The following is a 15,126-nucleotide window of genomic DNA, read 5'->3' on the forward strand; positions in this document are numbered from 1 at the left end:
GGGGAACACCAGCTGTGAGGACAGCCTGGGGGAGGTGGAGGGAGGGGATTTGTAGACAGGAGTGCCCTAAGGTCCCAGGCTTTTGAAGAGCTTGGGATAAGAGGTTGAAGACATTGGGAACTATAAAGATTAAGCAAGAGGAAGACAAGAGTTATTCCCAAGTGGACCCTGAAGACGCTGGGTGGAGGAAGAACAGGGACAGACCACATTTCCCAGCTTCTGCCAGTGAGTTTGGTTAGTGGCTGCTGCAGGAGATGCTTTGGAATTGAATCCCCGGGAGGTCACCTGATTCAGCCTGGGAAAACACTCCCAAGATTCTCTAAGAGCTGGTAAAGCAAACTCTAAGGTCTCCTGGTTTGGGAGCTTAGCAAGAAGACTCCCTCATTCTAAGCGAGACTTCATGAAGCACTGAGGTGGGACCAGCCTTGCGGATCCCTTGCAGGAGGGCCAGTTCTTACTTCTGTTCAGGGGGAGTCGTGAGGCAGAAAGTACTGAGGGATGCTGCCAGCTGGACTTCCACAGGGGCCCAGCTGCCCCCCAAGGAGGTGGCTGTGCCCGCCTGCCATGTCCTGGCTCAACCAGAAGTGCCTTTCTCTCTGCAGGATGTTCCCATTTCCTGGGTCCCAGAGGAGCCAGCCATGGGCCTGTTTCCAAAACCAGTGCAATTTGAAACTGGATTTTGTGGACAGGACAGAAGGGTCAAGTACTTTCACAAGGCGATGGAGAGGTGGCTCCTTTCCAGATGTGCTGACCGGAAGCCAGCCAGTTTTCCAAGTGTCTCTTCTCTCAGAGTTGCAGGAGGGCTTCTCCGGGTCCCCCCAGCCCTGGCTCCAGGGCAGGTGATTCACTTGTGCCTCAGTGCACCTCTCATCTCAATGCTGGGGCTCCGTTTCCTGAAGCCTGCACTCCTCTCTGAGTCCCTGAGAACTCAAGCCGTGCATCTGACGTCCCTGTGATAGCCACAGGCTCTGTCAAGTGCCTGCAGCCCACTATTGCAATGGCATTCATCTGGACCTTAGCTGCTGCCTCCGTCCTCCTCAGAACAGGTCTCTGAGTAACAGCTCCTTTGACACCTTCATTTCCTCCATCCCAGCAGGGATCTGCCATGTACGTGCTCCCTAGGGACCAGTTCTTTTGCACCCTTAGCATGAAAAGCAGCTGGTGCCAAGTAGTTGTGGATTTTGAAATCATCTGGCAGCAAATACACAGGAAAGACTCTATCCAGAGAGCGGAAGGACTTGAAGAGATTGGGGAATCATGGGGAGCTGGAGCTTCAATTAGGTGGGGGTGGGGAGAGGAAGGGAGGCAGACCACACCCAGGCTGGAGTCTCTTTGGCAAGGAGGGCGTGGAGGAGGATTGTATGCATATTGTGGGTCATTCCCCGCTCCCTGCATCCAGCACTATGGATGTGTCTGTGGATGTGTTTGGCTTAGGGGCACCTATGTTCATCCCAGAAGAATACAGAAATGAGGCAGCGGTGGTACAGATGTGGGAGGGGTGGGATCAATCACAAATTCTCATTGCATCAAGTTGGTGAGAAACTATGGCTTGTTTGTTCTGCAGTCTGTTTCTAACCATGTTGGGGGATGATCAGACAGGGCAACAGATGTGGCCCAGTTGTGCCCAGGACTCAGGAGAAGCAGCACCCTGTCCCCAAGAGCAAAGTGAAGATGCTGACTGAGGAGTGCAGGAAGGCCACATCTGCTGGTCCTTTCTTTCTCCCACGGGTGTCGTTGGACTTCCCTAGAAGTCACTGCAAAGCTGCTGTTCACAGGAGAAACAGGGGTGGGAAGCTCAAGAGCCATTTATGGCCAGAAAGTCATGTCAACATATGGGTAACGAACCTGGGAATGAAGAAGGGGGCATGGTAGGACCAGCGTCTGCTGAGGGAGGTGCAGCTGCAAACAGAAGCTGTGTTCCTTTTCCTCCTGCCCTCAGAAGGGATCTCTCCTGGCCCAGGTCCGCAGGGTGCTCCCTCCACCACCAAATCTGGAAACCAAGAGGAAAGAGTGTGGAGTGGAGGGTGCTGAGCATCCCTGCCCCATGCTGGGCAGACACCTGATCTCTCTATCTTCCTTTACTCATCTGCCAAATGGGTATAAGGTTCTCCCTCTCGATGTTGAAGTCTTGCCCTGAGGGTGAAGTGAGATAGTGTATTCTTAAAATTCATACCCTGGTTCATTCCACAATGTATTTGAGGCAGCTTCTAAAAATAAAGAGATAAAAATAAATACTATGTGAAATAATTTTGCAATTCACGTTTTCTTATTGTCACCCAAAAGGTGTGGAAGTGATGATTCCCAGAATTGTCTTCAATTTCTTCTTGGCTTTCAGGACCCTAACTAAACAGCTGGCCTGCTATGGGAAACTCAGGATCTGAGGTTGACCCTTCACTGGGTCCTCAGGCTTGTTTTGCCTGGATTTGGGTGGCTCAGTGAGGGTCATTCCTTCCTGACTCTCAGGCTGCTCTGGGGAGAGGCTCTGGCTTCTCCATTATAAGTAATGTCCAACTTCTTGGTGACTGACTGCTCTGTGCCTGGCCCATGCTGGGCGCTTGGACGCAGAGAAGAAAACCACCAAGTCTCTTCTACAGGGGTTCCCAAGGAAGGTCCTGGGAGGGTAAGACAGTACCTTGTTAGCTGGACTTGGGAAAGTTGACTAACTCCTTCTTATTTCAATTCTTGGACTGTAAGCTGGACATCAAGACAACTCCTCTTCCTCCCTCACAGCAATGCTGAGAGGATAAAATGAGACTGTGCTCTGATAGGAAAAATTGCTATGCAAATGTAAGAAATCATCATCTCTATTCAGTGCAGCTTGAAAGTGATTTCAAAAATAACAGAGCCATTAGGATTGGGAAGCAGATATGACCAAGAGGGTTTGCCTTAAATACTCCACAGCGTTTTTCAGGGGTCTGTGCAAAACTGGGAGCCCAGGCCACCAAGAGAAGCCCTTTTCACAGAGAAAATGGAATGCCTGTCAACTTCAGAGCATTTATTGAATGTGCAATCTGTGCCCAGCACTGAGGTCGTCTTTGGGGTGAGAGGTTGTTGTGGGCTGAATCACGTATCTCAAATTCACAAGTCTTAAGCTCGGTATTTCAGTATGTGACTGACTATATTTGGAGAGCAGATCCTTAAAGAAGTGATTAAGTTAAAATGAGATGGTGAGGGTGGGCCCTGATTCAATGTGACTGGTGTCCTTATAAGAAGAGGAAATTTGGACACACACAGAGACACCGGGGACACACAAGCGGAGGAAAGACCATGTGAGGACACAGCGAAGAGGCAGCATCTGCTAGCCAAGGAAAGAGGCCTCAGGAGACACCAACCCAGCTGACACCATGATCTCAGACTTCCAGACTGGGAGAGAATAAATTTCTGTTGTTTGAGCCATCCAGTTTGTGGTATTTTGTTATGGCAGCTTGAGCAAACTCATACAGATTTATAAAGAGAGGTTGGAGTTATTCCTTCACTCTTTTCAAAACTATGTATGAGTTGGGCATGATGTTAGGTATGGGCCATTCAAGGTGAATAACAAAGATGTAGTTTCTGCTCTCAGGAAGCTTGAAGTCCACTGGGGACAGCTGCCTTTGAGAGGGGTGGATGGGACCTACACTCTGAGAAAATAGAATGGCATTGCATTATAAGTCATACATAATGTGAGATCACTTCATATTAAAATGAGTGGTGCTGATGTCAAGTGGTGGAAGCTTGGAGAAAATGAAAACAGGAGGAAATGAAAGAGACAGGTTTGAAGAAGAGGATCAGAGGAGATGAAGATCTGGGCTGCAGGACGGTTATAGGTCCAGGAAGAAGAGATGGCTCCATGGAAGTTGCCCATTCCCCGGGGACCCCGCCGTGCTGCAGGGGACCAGCAATGACAGGTTTCACCCCAATAGGGAGCTGCCACCCTCTCTCTCCCGCTCTGGAGCCGCTGGGGCTTGGCCGACTCTTCTGCGGTTATTTGCTGCCATTTCTCCAGGCAGATGGGGACTGCTGGCTGTTCATCAAGTTAGCAATTAACAAGTCATTCATTAGGCGCCTAATGAACAAATTATTAACCTGGCAAGCCATGTCCAGCCACTGACTGGAGAGAGAAATGGCTATTAATAAGGTCTTGGAGTGGCAGCTGTGGTTTAGTGGTTAAGGTCCTGGGCAGGATGACAGGCGATGTGGGTTCTGGACTCTTGGGCCAGTAGCAATCCCTCTCTAGGCCTCCTTTGACTACCCTTGGGGTGGGGGGTGATAAAACCCAATTAGTGGGCAAATGAAGTGTCAGAAACGGTCTGTATGAATGTAGGGCAGTGGATTACAGGAACCCGAGGCTGCTTAGTTCTAACTTTCACGACGGCTCCTCAAGCCACTGGATGCTGTGCCAGCACCGCCACCATAATGCCCTCATTGGTAAACACAGTTGACCCTTTGAATCCATGGTTCTGCATCTGCAGCATCATCTGACCCCGAATCAAAAATATTTTAAAAACCTATTGTGTCTGTGACTGTGTACAGACTTTTTTCTTGTCATTATTCCCTACACAATACAGTATAACAACTCTTTACCCAGCATTTACATTGAATTAGGCATTGGAAATCATCTCGAGATGATTTCAAGCATGTGGAAGGCTCTGCACAGGTTCTAGGCAAACGTGCTATTTTGTGTAAGGCACTTGAGCATCCTTGAACTTTTGGTATCCACAGGTTCTGGGGCCAATTCTTTTCAGATATGGAGGGAAGGTTGTACTCAGTCAGTAGTTCAGATACATGCAGAGGGCCATGCAGTGCAGGAAAGAGGTGATAATGGGTCTCCTGCTCTCATGGAGCTTACAATTTGGTTGAGGGTGTCAGATGTTCATGCACAGCAAACTAACTAGAGTGCAGAGCCGTTTACGGTAGGGCTGAGAGCTGTAAAATTTCACGGGAGAAAGAACCGTCAACTGGGACAAAGGGGAGGGGTCTCACAGGAGGGCAGGGACTTAAAGCATGACTTCATTGTGTTTTCCTGACTATAAAAATAACACGTGCTCCTTGCCCAGATCTGCAAATAGGGGAAATTGGAAAGAAGAAGACAGAGATAATCTGTAATCTCATCATCCTCGGATAACTGCTGCTGACATTTGCAAGTGCATCTGGGGAGGGTTTTTATGGGCAGAGATGGGGGAGGCTGTTCTAGGTGGAAGCAAAGCTCCCAATGGAAGGGCCTGGGTTGTGGAAGGGCCTGGGTTGTGGAAGGGTAAGACATGTGACGGGTGCTCCGGGGGACAGATGTGTGGACCGGGAAGGCTGGAGCAGGGCTCCCTGAGCATCATGGGTCAGAGGCTGGCATAGAGAAGAAGGGACTGGAAGGGGAAGCAGGGGCCAGATGCAGGAGTGGGAGAGGGTGCGGGGAGTGGGTGAGACCCAAAGCCCAGCCAGCAAGCGAGATGCTCCACTCTTTGATAACCCTCTTGATGCCACAGAACGTCTTGCATGGCTGTCCCACTTAGGAGAGATCCCGCAGAAGCCTCCGCAGGAAAAATGAACACAAGACTATGTCAGAGGTGCCAAAGAGAGGGTGGCAACAGAGGAGGCCGAGAGGACTCCCTTCTAGTTGCTGGCAGGGACCATGTAGGTGTGTTAGCAAGACCTCCGGTGACCAGGGATCTGTCCTGTTTTGTCTCCTAATCAGCAGGTGTGACCTCCCTTCAGACCCTTGCCTTATCCCTGGGGAATGTCTGATCCACAACTATTTTTTTTTTGGTCCCATAATAGCAAAGAAGTTGTAGCGGACAAAAACTGTTGTATAAGACCATGAAAGGAGATAACAGGTATTTCTATGATCTGGGTTTTATAGATGAGAAGTGGAAGTTCAGGGAGTTAAAGTGATATACTCAAGCATAAGGCTAGTGACAAAGTAAGGTTGAGAAGAGAGATCTAGGAACTATAAGGTGTGTGTGTGTGTGTGTGTGTGTGTGTGTGTGATTAGTGGGCCCATTCCCCTGTGGGAAGCAGTATAGGTTGGTGGTAAGAAGAATGGTTTTTGGAGATGGGGTAGTTGTGTGTTTGGTTTTCTGCTCTACTATTTTACTTATTGAAGAATATGAAAAATCATGCACTTTTTCTTTATTTTCTTCTGATATCAAATGGACTAATAATACTATTTATCTTCCTGGGCTATTGCAAGGTTTAAAAATGAGATACTACAGGCGATGTGGGTGTACTACATAGTATGTGTTCAGTTAATGTTAATTATGATTCTTCTTGTATTAATTCAATGCTCATTAGAGTCTCAGAAATAACTTGAGTTTTGTGGTTTCCCTTAGTTCTCTGCCATGGTCAGTCACTTTGGAGTTAGGGAGAATGCATGGGCTCCAGAGTTTGCTTGATCCTGAGGGAGCCAGATACTAATGGACCCTCTAATTAGCTAGATACCCAAGTTTTACAGGACGCAGGGTCCTATGGTCCCTGTGACAAAGACTTTGAGACTTACCAGTCAGTCCATCTGTCTCCCCATGTCTACTAGTCCTGGTGTAATTGGTCCAGACCAATAGGTTATGGGTGAAAATGACCCATTTCATTTTTGGTCAGCTCTCTGTCCTCCAGATACCTCTCTTTTTGCTTTGATGACTGAGGGGGCCTTGTGTTCCAGGGGCAGCAGCTACAAGATGATGCTGCACGAGTCAGCCTTGATCCCTGAGTGACTGTGTGGATCACAGGCCCCTGCCAATCACACTGAACTTAGCGCATAAAGAAGTAGAAAACATTTACAGGATTGATCCTCTGAGACTCTGCAGTTGTTTGTTGCTGCAGCAATAAGCCCAACTTAACCTAGCTTAATGAATACAACCCATGTTGGTGGGCCAAAGTCCAACATTTTATATGAATACCTTGCACTGCATAACTTGCCACAGCTTAGGATAGAGTAGATTCACTACCCTCATCTTTTTTCATCTTTAGAGTAATTATGTATATGAAAATGACCCCTGATAAATGGACTTAGCCAGTGTTCTTTCTTTATGAAATGACTTCTCTCAAATCCCCATTTCTACATCTACCCATTATACAGTTGGTCTCTCTCCCCCACGATGCCCTAATCCAATCACCACAACTTACAAACTTCACTGCACTTATTTGTTCATGTATTTGGGTCCTCTGCCAAACTGTAGCTCCTCCCTCCTGTCTTACTGAAGACAGAGGCAATGTCTCTCAGGTGTTGTGTCTCAGTGTCTGTTTCAGTGCCTGGAGCCTAGGAAGTGTTCAATATACTGCTCCTTTAAACAAAGGGAAGGAAGGGGAAGGAGAGGAAAGAAGGGAAGAAGATTTAACTTTAACTCTGAAAGGACAGGCCTGTGAAGGGGTTCTTGGGGTGGTAACCTTTCAGAACTCCCATCAGCAAGTGCAGCATCAGTGTGCCCTTCTGCCTCCCCATTCCTGGCTATCCCTGGGGGCTGGGTGGGAGACCTTTCGCTTTCTCTGGGTCTCAGGTAGATGGGATGGAGTATCTGGTGTGGAAGGTGTGGCAAGGGCTGTGAGTGACATCTTGGAAAGAAAAACCTGCTTTCCTCGGGGCTGGTGGAAGCTCTTCTGTAGCAGGGGTTCATGGGAATTAGTAGTCAGACTCCAACAGGAGAGGTTTGCTTTGCATGGCATAACAAGTCTCCTCCCACAAACCCCTTCCCTGTCCTCACTAGAGAACTGAGAAGGTCTCTTCTGAAGAGCTGGTAGACACCTCCCCCTGGCCTCTGGTGGCATGACTGGGCATAACACCTGGTCAGTCCAGGTGCCTCAGTCACCTCACAGACGCACAGACCTGGAGGGGACTCAGGATTCATGGAACCAGCCTTTGGAAATGGATTAGATGAACTCGCTCGCCCACTCCAAGTGACTGGATGCGGCTGCCTGGCGCTTGGCACTGAGAGGTCTTAGCAGCGATCAATGAGCAATCTGTGCCGTGGGTAGGGGAGGGAGGGGCATGTGGATGCCACCACCGCTCCTCCTAGATCTCATTTGAATCCCTCTCCCCGGGTGTCTGATTTCTCCGGTTAGAGAACCATTACCTTGCATTAAGGCCTGTCTCTCTTTAAAACACGGATGTGTCAGAGAGAAGTAATAAGAAGGTACTGAAGAATTCAATAATTGATTGAGATTGATTACAAAAAAAGAGACCATTATCAGTTTTGCTGCTTCTGGAGTACACCATGCACTGGCAAGTCAAAATAAATAGATTATTACTTCACTTAGGGTCTGTTTGCCAGACTGTCTTCCGAGGCTGCAGCTGGCCCAGAGGAGACAGGAGAGTGGTTCCCTGCGGTGGAAGGCTGGTGGGAAACTTAAGGTACCCTCCCCCGCCACCAAGGTGTCCCCTGCCATGGGGACTCTGGGGCACCAGGAAGTATGGAGGGGCTAACCCCTGCAGATGGGCACCAGATCAGCTCCACTCTTTCCTCTGTAAACACCGTAAACAGCCTTTGATCCCACCTCTGTCTGCAGAGAAGGGCGGTTCCTTGCTGGGGTGGGAGGGTCCTGGGTTTTCGCCCTATTGCCAGTTATCCATGGGCTGTCCCTCCCCCTCCCACTTCATCCGGGTGGCCTGGGGGCAGAACTGAGCTTGCTGCTCCTTTTTTGCCTCTTCAGACTAAAATATTATCGGGGTCACTGGGCCATAGTGGGGTGGGGGAGGGGGATTACATTGCTAACAAGTAAGAACCAGGCGATTCATTGTGTCGATCAGGAATTCTAATGAGTCCGACTCCCATTAATGTGCTAAATCTTTATAGAATTAGACTTTAAAGTTAAGAGCATAAGCCAATCTAGTTTGAATTAAAAGAACTTACATGGCAAAAAAATAAAATAAATAAAATCCTCTGGTCAGATTTATCAATTTTTCCTAAGGAGAATAGAATGGGCAAAAGTGGAAGCATTTATTTTAAGGGTCAGTTGGACCCCAGGAAGTCCAGGAACAGGGGATGAGTTGTGGGAAACAGGCCAGGGTCCTGGGCCCACATCCCTCTGCCGAGGTCATATGGGGTGAGAGGCAGCGCTTGCTCATTCATTCACTCAACAAACACTTCCTGAGCACTTAGGTACTCATCATGGTGATGATGAAGATGTGGGTTCCATCTTACAGAACTTGGGTTCAGTAAGGAGTATGGGATGTGAGGAGAGCTAAGGGGGTCCTACCCGTGAGGAGGGAATGTTCCCTGTTCCTCTTTACCGTGCAGCTACAAGTCACTAAGGTAACTGTCCCAAGTAGTTTGGGGGGCCCCAGGGCACTCACTCCTGAAACAGATGGTGAGGGGTGGTCTCCAGAACCCACCCTAGGCTGCGGGTTGCCTAAAAAACCCACAATAGTCACTGTGGCTGTGGGGAGTCTCATATGCTTCCAAGTGCTGTCATGTTCAGCGTCTCATTTGATCACCCTGCTCCCCGGTGAGGTTGGAAGGGTAGAGAATTACTCTCCCAGAGGACCTAAGGTCACATGGTTGGCTGGAGTCAGAGCTGGCAGCTAGAACCCGAGTTTCCTTTCCTGGCTCATTCTGTGGAACGAATTGAATGGAAGATGAAACGCAGAAGTTTGGATGGAACACAGAGGACAGAGATTCCAGTAGTACACATCCTTTCTCCCTCCCTGCTCTTTCCCTCCTGCCCACCCCCCCGCCCCCTTTCTTGCAACTGGGATATCCTTACGGAGGGCAGATCATACCCCCAGACGGTACCAAACTCTCCTCTGGGTTGGCAGCAAGATCAGATCCGAGCTGGAACTCAAACCCTAGTCTGGGCCCCGTGCCACAACGCCACACTTGCTGGTTGGGTGTGTCTTAGGAGCCAGGCATTGGGTGGAATCACTCCAGAGCAAAGGCTCATTTTCTTGGGGTAGCTGGGAGGATTGCAGGATGAGGAGTGCAGAAACCCCTTCCCTCATAGGGAGAGGAGACTCCCCCATTTTGGAGTAGGTAGTGGCAGATGCCTCACACCCAGGGATGCCCACCTGGGGCCCACCATTTGAATGCAGTGACTTGGACTGGGGAGTGGGAGGGGACAGGAGTGGCCTCTGTCTGTCCTGCTGAAAGCAAGTTGCATCCACACCTGGCCAGCACCTGGGGAGGTTGACGGGTAGCTGGCCACCTAAGGGTGTATGCAGTCTGAGGAACTTCTGGGACACTCACCCTATATGACAGATTTTTGTCGATGTCTATTATTGTCTCCACGGAAGGTTCCTTCCAACCCTAAGAGTCTAGGGCCTGAGGGCAGATGATGGTCAAAATTCAACCATTAGTGATGCATTCTTTTGGGTTAAACGTTGCCCCCTCCCTGGGTTTCCTACTCTGGTGAGAGTGAAAAGACAGCAGGAAAGCATTGGGACACAGAAACAACAGGGTAAGGACAGAAAGTTCTGAATGGTGGGAAAAGAAGATTCCAGAACAAGAGTTCAGGGTGATGGGGGCAGGCATTGCAGGTAAATGGGCTCATTTGGCCAAACTCCATCTTGGACCCAGGGAAGGCACATCTGTTTAGAGACACTGGTCCCCATTTTTCTGTTCAAAACCCCTCAGGAGCAGTTGTTCAGCCCTGGAGACGGAGCTGGCCCTTCAAGAGACAGTCCATCTCAGATCAGGCACTGATGCTCCACCCACCTTGCCAGGCTTGGCTAAATAAAGACATGGCCTCAGTGGGGGGCTGCTGGGTCTGAGAGCTCTCCTGGGAGGTGCCAGGCAGCAGGAGCCGTTTCCCTGCAGCTTGGCAGAAGCAACCACTGCCCCTCTCCCTTGATTCTTCCTTGACCTTGAGTAACCTGGCAGATGGCCAGTGCCAAGAGCTGGGAAGTGTGTGGGCTCAGGAGAGCGGCTGTGGGGTTGTTCCAGGCAGCTGGGGGTTGCCAGCCATGGCACTGGCACCAGGACAAGGCAGGGCGTGGTCAGAACAGTGCCAACCACAGATGGAGCAATGTGGTCAGGAGTGGGGGTGGTTGGGCAATGAGCTGGGCTAGTTCAGGCTTATGATAATGTGACAGAAGGGCTGTTGACCAGCTCAATCCTGCGGCTGTGGGGAGGTGCCAAGGGGCCGGTGAGGACAGGGATGGCGGTCCTCTCCAGAATCTGGCATGTCTGGTGAAAGAGAAATTCAGAGCAATAGCTGTCCCAGGCCTGGGAAGACCATGCCCCAAACTACGTTGGGGGCCTTCTCCCTGCCCGCCATGGTGCCCTGGTGTGGGCACTGCAGTGGGGTGGATGCTTCCTGCCCTTTCCATCTTTCCTTCCCGTTTCCCAGACTGGTAGGGGAAACTCACTGGTCCAGGGAATGGAGGATCTCTTTTTGAGTCCTGGTTCTGCCACTTGCTGGTCCTAACACGACCACAACCATCTTTGAGCCTTGCTCACTTAGAAGGGAAGCTACTTTGGCCCCATCTCCCTTCCAGGGGTGTTGCAAGGACTTGACGAAGGATGTGAGCTTTGTGTATCTGTGGGATGCTATCCACACCTCAGGTGGTACTGATGGCTCTCTGTCCATCTCTTCCCATCTGTATCCCTCCCCTCCCCACTAAGCTGCAGCCACAGCTGCTTCCTCTAATGGGCTCCCCTGGAGCTTGGGGGCTCCCCAGATGGGTGGGGCTGCAGAGATGTCTCTGGGGCCCTGGGGAGAGGCTGGGTAAAGCCAGATTTCCCACCTCCTGCCTGTGCCTACTTCTAAAGGGGATGCTGAAGCACTGAGAACATTGACCAGAATCAATTAGAGAAATCAATGCTCAGGAGCGCCGCATGCATTTCTTCCCTCCTGGCCCCATCTCACGCCCCCCGCCCCCCAGCAGCCCTGTTCACTCTTTGGGAATCAGCTAGTTTAGTTAAATCCCTGCTGGTCTGCATTCCCACACTAGCTTGCTCTTTCTGGACTGGGCCTCAAGGATTGAATGACTCTGTACCAAGGAAATGATGGTGAGGGAGCCATTAGAGGGAGATAGGAGCCTGGAAGAGGACTGGGAATGTCCAGGATGCTCCAGGCTTGGGTGCAGAGCTGGGCACGTGAGGCTGTGCCATGCACACAGGACTCTCTCTGGTCTCTAGACTTGAACTCCAAGGAGGAGGCTAGACAAAGTCAAAAGGATAAACAAAGAAAGGAATTTTGGTTCTCAGGATTTTTTCACACAGTTGCTAGACAAGGGAGGGAGAAAAGGGATTATCTGAGATGTTCTTAAGGCGGATGTGAAAACTGATAGGCCCGGAGAGCTGTCACTTAGCTTATTTATATGGAGGGCAGGACTGACTGATGCAGGAAGTTGGATCTTGACTGCCTGAGTTTGAACCCTAGTTCAACCATCTAGAATATGACCTTAGGCAAGTTAAATCACTTCTCTTGACTCTGTTTTCTCATGTGTAAAATGGGACTATTACTAATACCTAGTCCACATATTGTTATAAGAATTAAAGGAGTATCTACACGTATTTTGCCACAAATTTGGCTACTTATTTTTCCCAGTGGCAAAGCCTAAACTGTAAGACCTGGTCTTTCTATCCTGGCCTGGTCCTTCAAGGAATGGAAGGCAGTTTTCCTCCCTTTTTGCCTGTGTTCAATCACCACCAACATCCTGCTGATTCATCTTTGCAATGCAGAGCCTCTGACAACCATCTCTTCTGATCCATGCCCATTGCCACCTCCGGTTTGGGGCCCTCATTACCGCAGGCTGGGACTGTTACAATCAGCTCCCAACTGATCTCTGGTCTTTCTCCTTCACATGGCTGTCAGACTAATCTTGCTAAACCATGTCACTCATCTGCTCAAAACAACTTCACTGGCTCCTAGTGGCCCAAGTCTGAAGCCTGCAGTGCTTGGTCTCCACCATGCATCCTAGATGGCCCTTCCAGATGTTCTCCCGCATGTGCTCTTGGTTTCTCCAAACTGTGGGGTGTTCATCAAACCATCCTTCTGCTGTGGCCTTGGTGAGGCAGTATCTTTGCCTGGAATGTCCTCATGCTCTGCTAAATTCTACTCATGCTTCAGGGCCAGAGTGAACCCACCTCCCATGTGCAGCAAGTCTTGGGTTGCTCACTTTCTTTTTTCATGGGTGCATGATTTAACTCCATCAATACATGCTTCCATGGCAAGGGCACCCTGGCCCTGTTCCCCCAGCCTTTGGCACCATGCTGAGCACAGAGAAGACATTCAATAAATTTGTGCTAGTTGACTGGTGGTGGGATGCCCTGGGTCAGGCTGCTGTCCCATGGCTGTGACACCTCTCCCTAACCAGCTTTGTGGTTCCTGATGTTTTCTTGGGATGGTGAGACACTGTTTTCTTTTCATTCTTGATTTTTATCTCTGGGGCAAGGGAACGCTCTGCCTTCTTCCTTCCAATAAAGTAAATACAGTGATGAGATTCTGGTCACTGAGCAGATGGCCACGCTGTACGGTCAACACATGTGCACACATGTGTGTGTGTTCAGGGGTGGGCAATGCCCCCTCTCCCTTCTCTGGGGCTGTTCCCTTACTTTGTTTCTCTAAGTCTAAGCTCTTGCCCTCCAGAGAACCCACTCTACAAAACAAGTGGGACCAGAGGGGAGAGAAGGGAATTAAAGGCCTAAGTGTTCTCTTTCCCTCCTGCTGCGCACTGTGCCCTCCATCTGTGCGGGGGGAGGGGCTGGCCGCCTGGGTGGGCAGGAGGCTGGTCCACCAGGAGTCAGGAGCAGCTGGGTGGGGCTCATCATGCTGGAGGAGGGATGCAGGTAGGGAGGGTGTGAGAGGGCATCCTGAGGGCTTATGTTGTCATCTCCTGAGAAACAGTGTCCCTCCCCATGACTCCTTGTAAGCTGCTTCTATCCTCTAGAACGTACTTTCTTATTTCTCTTGAACCCTGGCTGCTTTTTATCTCTGCTTCTCATTTGCCACTTAGGTTTTATTGCCTGTCAAAGGTCCCTCATTCTCCTGGATCCCTGAAGAAAGGGGTGAGCAACTCGGTAAGGAATCCTACTAGCTGCTTTGTGTACAGTATCTCTTCTAAATTCTACAAGGATGGTGTTTTTTAAAAAGCCCATTTTGTAGATGAGATAACTGAGGTTCAGAGAGGTTCAGTAGGCGGATCTCACACATAGTAGATACTCAGGAAATAATGATGTGATACATGGACTAGGCCATATTCACGAGTCGCTCAGGCAGAGGGCTGGGGTTGGCAGAGGATGTGAGACCCCTGAACAGATAGGAGGGAGGAGGGGGTCCAAGGTCAGAGTGCCACAGCCACAGGTTAAACATTGCTGGTGGTGTGTGTCATCAATCATGGTGGCTGGGTGGTCCTGAGTTCCTAAAGGGTCCCAGCCACTTACCTGCAGCTACCAGAATTCCCTGTTCCATCCCCATAGGAACTCAGAGGCAGCCATTCCTGGGTGTCCATTGCTACTTTCTCAGTCCCCTTCACTGGAAGTGGGGGACAAAGCCCTCATGTAGTTCAGAGTTTCCCTCCTAATATGTAGCAGGGAGACACATACACACGTGCGCACATACATACACACAGAAACACATACAGAAGATTTAACTTTCACACACACACACACACACACACACACACACAGTGTCCCCCCCTCCCCCCCACCAGGGGAAAGGGGAGAGGGACGTGCTGAACAGTAATTTTGGAGTCTGAGGGTGTCCTTAGGAGAGGAAATGCCCGTATGGGGTACAAATGGATTGGAGGAGGCAGTAACTGGAACACCAAGAAGGCCCTGAAAGCAGGAGAGGCAGGTAGAAAGTATTTTTAACGTCCAGGCTCCCAGCCTCTGGTTCAAGGCTCCCTAGCAGCGTGACTCCTGTCACTTTCCATCATTTAACCTGCACTTGTCTGAAGCCCGTTCCTTAAGTTACCTGAGTCTGGAAGGAAGCTAGGGGAACCTTTCAGGTGTTAAGTCATTTCCTAGAACTTGAGTGACCAGAGGATGGACGAGGAGTCTATGGGGAGTTCTAGTTCCCCAGGCCCCCTGCCTGGACCCTTCACTATCCTGCTAGAGAGGCGTCTCTAGGGGCCACTACTCACTGGCAGGGGAGAATATGCACTGGTCGAGGGCCATTGCCCCACGATGGGCCGAATGAAAGGGGTATTCGGAAAAGACCAGAACCCAGCGCTCCAAGGCTCGGAGAAGACGCATTCCCGCCTAAATCCACAAGATGGAAGTT

Source organism: Sciurus carolinensis, chromosome 4 (genome assembly GCF_902686445.1).
Source record: "Sciurus carolinensis chromosome 4, mSciCar1.2, whole genome shotgun sequence".
Taxonomy (NCBI): Eukaryota; Metazoa; Chordata; class Mammalia; order Rodentia; family Sciuridae; genus Sciurus; species Sciurus carolinensis.